This window comes from Scaptodrosophila lebanonensis, unplaced genomic scaffold, assembly GCF_003285725.1.
Source record: "Scaptodrosophila lebanonensis strain 11010-0011.00,11010-0021.00 unplaced genomic scaffold, SlebRS2 tig00000101-arrow-pilon, whole genome shotgun sequence".
Lineage (NCBI taxonomy): Eukaryota > Metazoa > Arthropoda > Insecta > Diptera > Drosophilidae > Scaptodrosophila > Scaptodrosophila lebanonensis.
Genome location: NW_022060569.1, coordinates 2146138 through 2160013, shown reverse-complemented (window position 1 = coordinate 2160013; position 13876 = coordinate 2146138).

The window sequence follows — 13876 nt, the reverse complement described above, 5'->3', positions numbered from 1 at the left end:
TCTACTTGCTCGTGTCATAATGTCGTGCTGCAATAAGTCATGCACAACTAAGGATGCAATTGATTCCGAGCAACAAAGATTTGTAAGTTGTTGGTTGTGCGAGAATTTTATGCATATTAAGTGTGCTGGACTAAGTGGTCGTGACCTTGATAAAATTTACTCACCTAAAAAAGGTTGTGGTGGTTTGAAATGGTCATGCCCTGTTTGCATAGACATACAATTTAATTTCTCTCGTATGTATGACAATGTGAGAAATAAATTTTTGAGCTTGCATAGAATTACTAAGCAACTCTCAAGTGAGTTTGACACAGGGACCGACTTTCTTAGTAAATATAAGTTCGAATCTTCTCCCAAGCGTAGACTTGAACCTCAATTCTTAGAGGTGCCACCTAGCTCGGCTCAGATAGCTTCTCCGATTCCCTCGCTATTAAATGTAGATGTGTCGCCGGCAATTTCATTGTCTACTTCGCCTGGAAATTTATTTGAAATTTCCCCTCTGTCTTCGCCGGCTCATGTTATGTTGGCCCCGTTGGTAGCTTCTCCTGTGCCTAATATATCTAAACCTGTAAGAACAAGGGCTTCTTCTAAAACGTCGGCACCACCTCCTATAGTTTCTTCAGGAGCTGTAGAAGGTGCGGCAGTCCCAGCCCTTCCTCTGCCCCCGTCTCTTACAGTGGTAGCTCCTAGAAAGCAAGTTTTCGTGTCTCGGTTGTCCCCTGATACTTCTTGTGAGGCTATCGCTGCCTATATCGCACGTAAGTCGACAGCTGCTGTATCTATTTCTAAGTTTGGCTTTCCGAGCCCCGAGAAATAGCCTCGTTCAAAATAAGTGTACCGCCTGAATCATTTACAACTATTTGTGACCCAAAATTTTGGCCGCCACAAATGATTGTACATGAGTTTAGGCAGAAAAAACGAGCTCGCTCTTTGCCGGTCAACTTACAGTCTGCTGGCCAACCTTTGCAGCCAACCTCAAGCTCGACTTCAAAAAACTAGGAGCTCGTCCACTTTCGTTAAACATTCTATATCAGAATGTTAGGAGTATTGTGTCCAAGCTCAGTAGTTTATTTCTTAGTAGTTTTTCGTTTGAATCTGATATTATTGCATTCTCAGAGACGTGGTTAAATCCCACGATTTCTGATAACGAAATCTTATCAGATAATTTTTGTATCTTTCGACGAGATCGTCCGGCTCGACGTGGCAGAGGCGTACTGATTGCAGTCAATTCCTCCTATCGGTCGGAAATATTTGATGTAAATGTACCTAATGATGTTGAACTTGTTGCTGTAAGAGTATCTTTTCCGTCTTTTGCACTATACATCTCTTGTTCTTATATACCTCCCTCTTCTGATATACAGGTCTATATGGAACATATAACCTGTATAAAAGGAATCTCTAATCTCCTACGTGACAGTGACGCGTTCGTTGTGGTAGGTGATTTTAATTTGCCTAACATTGAATGGTCATTCTTCAATCAGTCTAATTATTTGGTACCCTCGGCAGAGCATGCCTGTTTAGACTGCTTGTTTGACCTTTCATTGTTCCAAATTAATTCTATACCTAATCACTTAAGCAGAATGCTTGATCTCGTCTTTGTCACCGACCCTGCTAGTACAGTTATCTGTAGGTCTTCTCCCCTTATACTGCCTGAAGATTCTTACCACCCTACTTTGCAAATTTCCCTCTCAATTTCAAACCCTACCTCTACTTCAGCACTTATTCCCAAAAATACTAGTTTGTGCTTTCGCAAAGGAAATTTTTCTTTGCTAAACGAACTTATTGCAGCAACTAATTGGTCCTATTTGTATAGTGCTGTTGACATCAACATAGCCGTAAAGTTTTTCTATGTAGTGTCATTAATGCTCTTTTTGATGTCTGCATCCCAAAAAGTGTCATTTCGTCTGCGTCATCAAAACCTCCTTGGTTTTCACCAAGACTTTCAAACTTAAAAAATTTTAAATCTAGATGCTTTAAAAAGTATAAGCAGTCGGGCCTATCTATTGACTTCTATAAATACTCTTTAGCGAAATCCAATTTTGCTCTCCTTATTTCACAATGTTATAATAATTACCTTCCCCGATGCAAGATACAATTTGCACAGGACCCTAAACAATTCTATAAGTTCGTTAACTCTAAACGTAAATCTGCTTCCCTTCCTTCGTCATTTTTCCTTGGTGACAAAAAAGCCAGCAACGATTCTGAAGCTGCTGACTTGTTTGCCAACTTCTTCCAATCAACATATTCCTCTGTCTCTATTAGTAATACCTCTTATCCTTATAGCATTTCATCTTCCCACACTATTTACGCTCCCATAATTTCTGATAGCTGTCTACTCTCTGCTATCAAATCCTTAAAATCTTCATACTCTCCTGGAGCAGACAACATTCCTAGTTGTGTTCTCAAGGAGTGTTCTAGTTCCCTTTTACAACCATTACTTAAACTTTTTAATCTGTCACTTGGTTCCTCAATCTTTCCAACTATTTGGAGAGAATCTTTTATTATTCCTCTTTATAAAAAGGGTGGTAAGTCTGATATTTCAAACTACAGAGGAATTGCAAAGTTGTCTGCCATACCAAAATTATTTGAAAAAATAGTTTGCAGCACTTTGCAGCACCTCTGTAAATCTGTCATATCTCCAGCTCAACATGGATTCATGAAGAGACGGTCTATTACGACCAATTTGCTGGAATTTACTTCCTTGGTAAATGAAGCATTTATTCTAAAAATGCAGACTGATGTCGTTTACACTGACTTCAGTAAAGCATTTGACTCTGTGAACCATGATCTTCTGCTCTTTAAGCTAAGTCGTATAGGATTTCCCTCCGCTTTTTTGAGTTGGATTTCGTCTTATCTAAAAAATAGGACCCAACGGATCTTGCTTAGGTCGCACATTTCTAAGCCTGTTTGCATCATCAGGTGTGCCTCAAGGTAGCCATCTTGGCCCCTTACTTTTTACATTATTTATTAATGACCTCCCCTCTACCTTGTCACACTCTCATATTCTTATGTATGCTGATGATGTGAAACTTATTCTGACTTATAAAGACTATACTCATTTTCATCGCCTGCAGGATGATCTGAACTGCATGCTATCGTGGTGCTTAGCTATCACTTGTACCTCAATTGCGCTAAGTGTAAGTTCATGACATTTCACCGAACCTTGCCCCATTTAGTCACGTATACGATTGACAATGTGCCATTGCAACGTATATCGACTGTTGAAGACCTTGAACTTCAACCTTCACATACCTAGTATTGTCAATAAGGCTAAGGGGTTACTTGGATTGATTAAACGTTGGTCCAAGGAATTCAATGACCCATATACCACTAAGCTTCTTTACACTGCACTAGTACGCCCTGTGCTTGAATACTGCTCATGCGTTTGGTGTCCGCAGTATAGAAAGCAACAGGAACGTATTGAGTCTGTTCAGAAGCAATTCCTTCTTTTTGCTCTACGTGGTTTATGCTGGGATCCCAACCTCCGCTTGCCATCGTACTCTAGCAGGCTGATGCTTATAAACTTTCCTTCTTTAGTTAATCGTAGGACTGTTCTTTGAGTAGTTTTTCTCCACAAGTTGATTATCGGCGAGGTTGACTCCTCTTCCCTCTTAGGTCGCCTTAATTTTTCCGTTCCTTGTAGACCAACAAGGAATTATTTGCCATTCGTCTTGTCTAGGTGCACAACCGATTACGCTGCGCACAATCGTTTTCGAGTCATTTGTTCCAATTATAATGAGCTTTCTCATTTACTTTCAACAGAACTCTCTCTTTATTCTATAAAAGTTCTTCTTTATAGTTATCTCCATGGAAATCTCTGACCACATACTGCTGTGAAACAGGGCATAGCTGGCCGGACTGGCTTAAAACTTTCCCCCACCGGGTTGGAGATTTCCCTCTTTCTCCTTTTGTCTTTCTTGTTCCATCTTTCTCTTTCCCTGTTTCTCTCTTCCCCTTTCTCTTCCTCTTCCTTTCTCTCCCTCTTTACCTCTGTCTCTTTCTACTCCTTACTTTTTCTAATTAGCTCCTAAGTAGAATTAATTTTTCTCTTCTACATACTATTTGTTTAGATTGTCAGGTCTATAATGTCTCTGACCACATATGGCTGTGAATGGGGGCATAGCTGGCCAACTGGCAAATAACGTGTCGGGGGCATTTATAGACGTTATTGTACAGCTTTTTTGTAGGCTTTCTTAACTTTTAAGTTGAGACTTTGTTATATTAATCATATTTGTATTTTTAATTTTAAATCTTTATATATATATATATATAACTAGCAGGTATTGCCCGTCTTAACCCGGCTCAATATAATGTTTCCAATTGTATTTATTTTGTGTGTGCATAACCTACCCATATGTTTTCACCTTATAAGTTACCAGTAGGAAGGCATTTAAGGTATTTAAATGAACATTTTCTGTTCTTGACAAAAAATTTTTCAGTAGTCCGTTACATTTTTGTTCTTGCCAAACTATTTCGTTAAACGAACATGACCACTATAACTAATATTTTTTAAAGCTCGTTTTCCCCCCTTTGGAGCTCGAATTTTCCAAAAGCCTTTCTTAGTGTGCTCCTACACTATGATGGATACTATGAAAGGATACTTGAGTCCAAATTTCATCTTTTACCGTTTGGGCTGTGCGTTGATCACCAATTAGTCAGGACAAACTGTTTTATATATAGAGATAACGCAACGTTTTAAGATAATATCCTAATTTTGAATTCACATTTGAGCCTTTTCGTGCCATATTGAGTCAATACGGTCACGCACAACCTCGGAATATGAAACACGGCACTCGTGTCAATGCCGTGCCGCGATGAGCCACGATCAAAAAGCACTGACAATTCTCATCTCAATTTGCTAGAGTAAAACTTTCGATAGTTGAAGCCACCGATACCATCAAAATATCGAAGTTTGAATGCAATAAGCAGAATATTTAAATAATAAAATCTAATTATTTATTGAGATCGATAAGAACAAATCATATACATACATACATCTGCCCGCAATGCGAAGCAGAATATGCGTAGCTCCGGTATTCGGTTTCTGCTTTACTATCGCTTACGCAGTCGTTGCTTAGCGACGGTAACTATAAACTTTTGGCGTTTTGCCTTTGCAATTAACATTAAATGGTCAAAACGAAAGAAGATGTGCGAGCCAACAACTTGAAGTTGTTGTTGTTGTTTTGTATGTACATGCTACATACTATACATATGCAGGCATACATACATATGCTTGTACATATGTATGTATGCATGGGCACACATAGACACGAACTGTTGCTTGTTGTATGTATGTGTGAGTGTGTGTATGTGATGTCCCCAACTATTTGATATTTGATATATGGCAAGTAAAAAACATATTGCTATATTTTTATCGTTGAATGCCAATTTGTTGATATACTTGTAGTTATGTTGATTACATTACCCAAATTTGAAATCGATCGGACAAAATTTATAACACAAACTATTCATTTGAAAAAGTTAATAAATATTAAAACCCCAATAATAAAATTAAATGCGATATATCGAAAATATCGATACTTGTGTTGATATATCGTAATACATGTCGAATACAAATACATCGAAAAACATCGTTTGAGAGTTATTGATTATAATACTGTATTCGATTGTTCACTGTACACATATGTACATAAATACATACAAATGTATTTGCATGTGTACGGTAACTGTAAACTTTTGGCATTTTGCGTATGCAATTAACAGCCGTAAATGATCAAAACGAAAGAAGATTTGCGAGCCAATAACTTGTTGTTGTTTTAAAAATTTCGATTTGAAACCATAGAACACTATTTATTACAATTAAACAACAGTGTTCGATGGCCCACTGCATACATACAAACCTATATACATATGTATATAAGAATGTATGTACGTACATACATACGACGTATGTACATATGTATGTATGTAATACATATGGTGCTGGTGTAATTCATAATGCGAAATTCTATCTAGGGGGAGCAATGTCCCCCCTGCCCAACCTGCGTACGCCCTTGTAGTCCGTTGTCCTAAAAACCCCTTATGCCAAATGTACTAAACAAAGAAAAAATAACATAAAAATGTTTATGTTATAATGTTAATAATTTTTAATTAATTAACATTTCTTGCCCTGTCAGTGCAAGACGAATGTACTTTTGTACATATGTATGTATGTATGTACATACATGTGTACAAATGAACATTCACACATTAGTGTCTCACATTGTGCTTTGGCTACTTCAACCTTTACACGCAACTACACGAACAGCTGCTTTTTTTTTTTTTTTTTTTTATTCGTTTATTGATAGAAAAGAAAAGAAAAGGATATACAAGTAATATGATGTAGAGCAGAGGAGTAAGGAAAAGGTTGTGAAGAAGTGGTTGAGACAAGCCCGCGCCCAGGCGGTACGGCCGTGGAGCATTGCTTTGCCCGGGCGTCGACCTGACTACATCTCGCCTCGATGTCGTTCCCGCTCAAGTCTGCGCAACTCCCCCATGACTGTGGCTGCAAACTTGCAGCAGGCATTCCAGAACAGCTGATTGTATGTATGTGTGTGTGTGTGTGTATGTATACTTAGTTGTCCCCAACTGTTTGATATTTTGTATTGTTTGTTCTGCCTGCATTTGTAAAATGCATATTTTAAAAATCGTTAAATGCAAAGTTGTAATTTTAGTTACGTAGATTATATTACCCAAATTTTAAATCGATCGGACAAAATTTATAACACAAACTTTTCATTTGAAAAAATGAATAAATATTAAAACCCCAATAATTTAAGCTCCAACACAAAGTTTTGTTTGTGTTCTTTTATAGATTATAAAAACCAAATTTAAAGTTGATCGATTCAGAAATGCAGAATTTTCAAACAAACTTTGGAGCTACTATTCCCCCCTTTGGAGCTCGAATTTTCCAAAACCCCTTCTTAGTGCTCACTTTCACTATAAGAGGGATCTTGTGTCCAAATTTCAGCTTCCTAGCTCTTACCGTTTGGGCTGTGCGTTGATTGCCAATCAGTCAGTCAGTCAGTCAGGACAAACTGTTTTATATACTATATATAGAGATATGTTAATACTTATATATTGTTTTTGAATAAATCGACAGAACCACTTGTTGATTTAAATAAATAAATAAATAAGTAAATAAATAATGTAATATGCAGAAGGAAGCATCTCCGACCCCATAAAGTATATATATTTTGAATCAGCATGACGAGAGAAACCGATCTAGACATGTCCGTCCGTCCGTCTGTCCGCCTGTCCGTCTGGAGGAACGCAAGGATCTCATAAGCTATAAAAGCTAGAATAACCAAAGTTGGTATCCAGATTTTCCTAGGTCCGAGAAAGGACGTGTTTATTTTATTTTTTGGAATTTTCCTCCCCTTCCCCCGCTACAGAATTTCGTCAATATCGTCCACATTTCAAAAGCTACATAAGCACACGCAATCTATATACAGTTATATACTTTTGGTTTAAATTTGATCCAATTCGGTCAATTCTAAGAAAAGTTATTAGCGAAACAAATTCTCTACAGTACAACCCCACCAAACTGCAGCAACTGCTTGACTGTAGCGTTCTCTCTTGTTTAATGCTGATTTTTTTTTCTACTTTGAGGGTTCTTCTAAATATTGCATTTGCTTTTTTAAATTCTATAATTTTTTTCTGTAGAAATATTTTTTTTTAGTGTATGCCATTATTTTATTTTTTCGTCTCTAAGTTTTTGTAGGGTTTTGTTCCACCAAGGCACATTATGTGGTTTGGTCATGGGGTGTGTTTGAGGTATTTTTTTATGTGCGCTAGATATACTTGTAATTATTTTTTCTATTGTGGCTGCATCTTTCTTTATGTTTGTGCTTATTTCTAGCTGTGAAGAGTATTTTTCTGTTAGTTTTGAAAAATGCTCCCAGTTGCCTTAGTCGGTGATGAAAGTGGGTTTGGAGAAAAAGTGTTGAGTTGTTATTGGGTTGGAATTAAATAGGTTTATTATGATAGGGAAGTGGTCGCTTCCAAATAGGTTATTTTATGTGTACCATGTGCTGTCAATTTGTAATATTGGGGTGCTGAAAGTTATGTCAATGTTTGTTAGTGTATTGTGTGTGCTATGGAGCGTTGGTGAGCCGTCATTTAGTAGGATGTAATTAGATTGTGTTAAAAATTTTTCGATTATTTTACCTCTAATGTTATTTGTCTTTGAACCCCAGTTTTTATGCCAACCGTTAAAATCGCCTGTGACTAGTGTGGGCATAGTTGAGGTTTCCAGAACCTTTTGGAGGTTTCTTTTTATAGAGAAACGTTTATTAGGTGCAATGTATGCCCGTATTATTCTAAATTTAAGTTTTGATGTTAATTCTGCGCATACTGCGTCGAATTCCTTTTATTTCGTTTTATTTAAGTTTGAAGAAAAAATATGAAATATGAACGTATTGTGTGTTTACTTTGTAATAATTACAGCACGTTTGAGCCCCTAATGGGTGTTAAATGGAGTCGCTGTCGCTATTGTTTTTATACCCTGTACCCGTAGGCTAAAAAGAGTATATTAGGTTTGTGCAAAGTATGTAACATGCAGAAGGAAGCATCTCCGACCCCATAAAGTATATATATTCTGAATCAGCATGACGAGAGAAACCGATCTAGACATGTCCGTCCGTCCGTCTGTCCGCCTGTCCGTCTGGAGGAACACAAGGATCTCATAATCTATAAAAGCTAGAATAACCAAAGTTGGTATCCAGATTTTCCTAGGTCCGAGAAAGGACGTGTTTATTTTATTTTTTTGAATTTTCCTCCCCTTCCCCCGCTACAGAATTTTGTCAATACCGTCCACATTTCAAAAGCCAAATAAGTAAACCCCTGCAGCTCGTTTACGGAGGGGGAATGTTGCCGCCAGAGCACAGCCTAATTTGAAGGCGCCGTTAATTTGAATTTTAATTCATCACCTACTTATCCGGCAAACACAAAACATACCATACAACCGAGTAGATGGAGATATGACAGTTGCAGCATAAAGGACGAGGGGAAGCGACAAGATTTTTTAAAGCTCTTTCTCTCTATATTTTGTGTTAATATTCAAAACTATTGAATAAATAATTACGAATATAAATGACTGCTGTAAGAATACTTAACTTCCTTAACTTATGCCGGCTGCAACACACGCATACACACTCACATTGACACAATTCCTATGTAAATGTGCAGTTATACAACCTTTGTGTGAGTTCGAATAGAAAGGAGGTTTAAATCGATGATAATTGTTTTGAAAAATGTGTAATACACATAATTACAAAGTCATGACCCTCGATTTTAGCTTCTCCACTTGTTTTGAGTCTAGGTTCGTGTGACTGACTGAGGTCGATCAACGCAGGGCCCATCGGTGGTCCGAGCTCCACGTGCAGCTGCTAAAATCGTACCCAGTAGCCCCCAATGTTGAGCAGTGGCGAGAAAACGCGCGAAGACGCGATGCTGGAGCTAGAGTTCGAAGCCGACATGTTTGGAGAAGAGCAGCTGAGGGTAATCGAACCGGACCGGTATCCAGGGCAAGCGCATGTGCATCCCCCATTCGGTGGTGAGTCAACCGCCAGACACAGATGTGATTTTTGGCTAACAACGTTTAACATTTTTACTTAACGTCGGTTAAATCGATTCTGCATCAATTTTGTCTACCACTCTAGTTGTGACAGTGCATCGGCTACTCTAGCAGCCTGTTCTTCTGTCAGCCACTGGATCACCAGTTGGCTCTGCTGTTACCATCACTGCAGTCGTGCCATTCGGCTCTTCAGACGCCCTCTCCACCGCTTCGTAGTTCCAGCCTCTGCCCAACAATGGTAAACATACCGTGGCCTGGTTGACATAGTATAGGCCCAACGAGAGATCATCCTCATAGCCTAACAGCGTCAGAGTGATACCACTGCAACGCGACTGCTTCCCATCGTCACTTCCGCCATTGTCTCCTCGGAAATCGTTCTCTGCATCTCAACCGTAATCCACCCCTAACACCATAGTTAGCGTGCGTTTTGCTTTTAGTATTACAACGCGGGCTCGCTCATTGGGTGTGTGCGGCGAGCACATACGGCGACAGCATGCGTTTGTCGGTACTCCTAGTCTACCGCAATCCCAGCAGCTTACTGCATCACGCCAAGACATAACAGTCCTGGGCTCTGCGGCTCAGGACTTGCCGCTGTTACCTGTGCAAAAACACATGTGGGCCTCCGCTTGACTCACCACCGAATGAGGGATGCACACATACATGTCCTGGATATGGGTTCGGTCTGGTTCGATAAGCTTCAGCTGCTGTTCTCCAGACATGTCGGTTTCGAGCTCTAGCTCCAGCATCGCTTGAACATACGCTGCGGTAGTCTACGCTTTCAGCAGCTCCACGTGGAACTCGGGGCTCAGCGGCCAATGGCTGGACTCTCTCGTACGGAGCGCTAGCTGTTCCAGGCGAAGCTGGTATTTTGGCCCCGCCGTCTTCACAAACGTGACCAGACGCGACCTCAGGGTGCTCCTCCTTTTTCAGAGTCCATTTTTTTGTTTGTTGCTTGTGCATATTTGGCGAATCATATCGCAATTGATCAAGAATATATAAACTTTAGGGGTCTGCCAGACATCCTTCTGTATGTTACATACATTCGCAGGAAACAAGTATACCGTTGAATCCTTTGGAAACAGACAATAACAAGAAAGGAATGCTAAAGTCGACCTGGCTCAACTCTTAAATACCCTGTACCAACCCAACAAAAAAAAAAAATTATTAAAAAAATTTAGTTAATTAATTAAATGAAGTATAACATATTCCATACATGCATACATACATTTACATTTACATCAGAATCGTATCTATGAGTGTTTGTGTACTTGTACATATGTATGTATGTGTGCATTGGGCCTGGTTATATGGCTATAACTTTCTTTCTGATCAACCTATCATAATGAAACTGGTATACGGATATATAATTACTAACTGGATGTGTCTACCAAATTTTAGTTCAAAATTCCAAGAATTAAGGGAGTTATAGAAAATTGTAAATAGGGGGGGGGGAAGGGGGGGGTGCATTGGGAAAAATGAACAAACTCGTCCTTTCTCGGGCTCAGGAGAATCTGTATACCAAGTTTTGTTATTCTAGCTCTTATACTTTCTGAGATCCTTGCGTTCATACAGACAGACAGACGGACAGACGGACATGGCTATATCGACTCGGCTTGTCATGCTGATCAAGAATATATACTTTGTCTGCCACGCCTCCTTCTGTGTGTTCCATGTACACTCGCACAAAACTAATATACCCTTGTACCCTTGGGTACAGTGTATAAAAATAAGAAGAAAGAATAAAAAATGTCTTTTTAAATTAATTTAAAAATTAATTAATTAATAATAAATTAAATTATTTAATTAAACAAAATAAAACAAATTCAATACATACATACATATATCCCCAATCCAAGGCGGGACAGCTTAGGCCGATGGATGCGTGGCTGAGGGGGTGCTCAGTCTCTACTATGCGAACTCTGGATACCTGCCGACCTCCAGTTTTAACCAGGCTTCCCGTGGTACAGGGGCTATGCCACGGGTGACCCACCCCTTCCAACGACATAGGAATGCCCCGAAAAGGCAGAGGTCGGCAGAAGAGACGCCGCCACAGCCAGCCAAATGAACGCGACCACAGCTCATGCATCGAACCTTCGCAGAAGTGGCGAAGGATAAGATCCTCATTGGTGTCCTAGACATGGGCAACAAGGAGGGTCTGATCCCAAGGCACATATGGCCAGGGGTTCAAAATGAGCTGCAAGGCCGCTTTTTGATGGACTTAGCCTCAAACGGTGGACCCCTACCGATCTGCGATGATGCAGGCTGGCATCAAGGCAGGATAAAGGCCATCGCTTGTTACGATAAACGGTCGGCTGAAGCTTACAAAAAGTCAATTGCTGCACTTGGTGAGGTGTACTCAGGTGCCAAGCTAGTTGCAGTGGATTGGTGCGACGTACCCAATAGACCGCGAGCCAGGGTCAGGGTGTCGGCTAAACCTGAAAAACCGGAGGAAATCCTGAAGGTTTTTCAGATATGCAATCCACAGTTAAAAACGGATTACTGGAGTGTGGCCAAGGTAGAGGAGACAGAAGGAACCACACGCCAGGTCGTCCTCACAATAAACCAGGAATCTGCTGATGAACTGACAAGGATCGGTGGGCTGGTCAGGTATGGCTATAAGTCAGTAGCCATACGGGTCTACCGGTCCGACGCAGCACGTGGCAAGACAACCACGCAAGAAGCTGAGCTTAGCGATGCGGAACCAGTCGTTTCAGAGACGGAAACGATGACTGACGAAGAGGATATCCTTGAGGGGTATTCCTCCGAGACATCAGAGCTTGTACGAGGGCTCGCCACGCTCGGCCAAGAGGATGAAGATTCCATCCTTGACGATGACGACGCCGACAAGACAGTGGTGGAGATAGACGTAGATGCCTCTGAGGTTTCTACAAATTAATCTCCACCACTGCAAAGCAGCATCTGCTGCTCTACAACTTCGTCTAAGCCAGGACGAAGTCGATGTAGTCCTCATCCAGGAACCTTGGATCTGTAGAGTTAAAGTTTCTGGATTGAGGACGTCGGACTATAAGCTAATAATAGCGAACAACACAGGCAAGACCCGCACCTGCATTCTAACCAAGAAAAACCAATATTTTTCTGCTACCAAATTTTAGCGATGGCGACAACACAGCGGCGTGCATAGAGGCAAAGCCAAAGCCTCTAAGAATATGCTCGACCTATATGGCTTACGAAGAGGCGGATCCCCCTCCTCTGCTGACGAGACAAGTCATAGAAGATAGCAGGCAGAAGAAAATTGATCTGCTCATCGGATGCGATGCCAACGCTCATCACACTCAGTGGGGAAGCACTGACACAAATATACGGGGTGAGTCACTTTTCAACTTCATCCTATCTACTAACATACTCTTATGTAATGTGGGATCAGATCCCACTTTTGTAATAAAGAATCGAAGCCAGGTTCTTGACCTCACACTGGCGTCAGATACGCTCTACAACCGAATTTCCAAGTGGAGAGTTCTATCGGAACACTCCTTTTCTGACCATAGATACATTCTATTCGAAGTATCTCTAAAGAATGAGCGATCAGCTGCGACTAGAAACCCTAGACGTACAAACTGGTCCGCGTACTCAAATCATATTGGTAATTTATTATCAGACTATCCACCTCAGGGTCCTAACACAGTCGAGTTCACCTCGACTCTAATAAAAAAGTTCACTGCAGCATGCGATATCGCGCTACAAAAGTTATGCCCCATTGGGAAACCAAGGGGTAAACTCAAACCCACCTGGTGGACTCCACAAGTCAGTGAGTCAAGAAAAAAGGCCAGGACACTCTTTAATGCAGCCAGATCCCAAGGAGAGGAGCAACACTGGTGTGCATACAAACAAGGCCTTTTTTTTTTTTTTTTTTTATTTATTTATTTATTTAAATCAACAAGTAGTTCTGTCGATTTATTCAAAAACAATATATATGTATTAACATATTATATATATATTAAGATTTAAAATTAAAAATACAAATATGATTAATATAACAAAGTCTCAACTTACAAGATCAGAAAGCCTACAATAAAGCTGTACAATAACGTCTATAAATGCCCCCCACACGTTGGGGGAATTTTATTTGCCAGTTGGCCAGCTATGCCCCGATGCACAGCCATATGTGGTCAGAGACACTATAGACCTGACAATCTAAACAAATAGTATGTAGAAGAGGAAAATTAATTCTACTTAGGAGCTAATTAGAAAAAGTAAGGAGTAGAAAGAGGCAGAGGTAAAGAGGGAGAGAAAGGAAGAGGAAGAGAAAGGGGAAGAGAGAAACAGGGAAAGAGAAAGATGGAA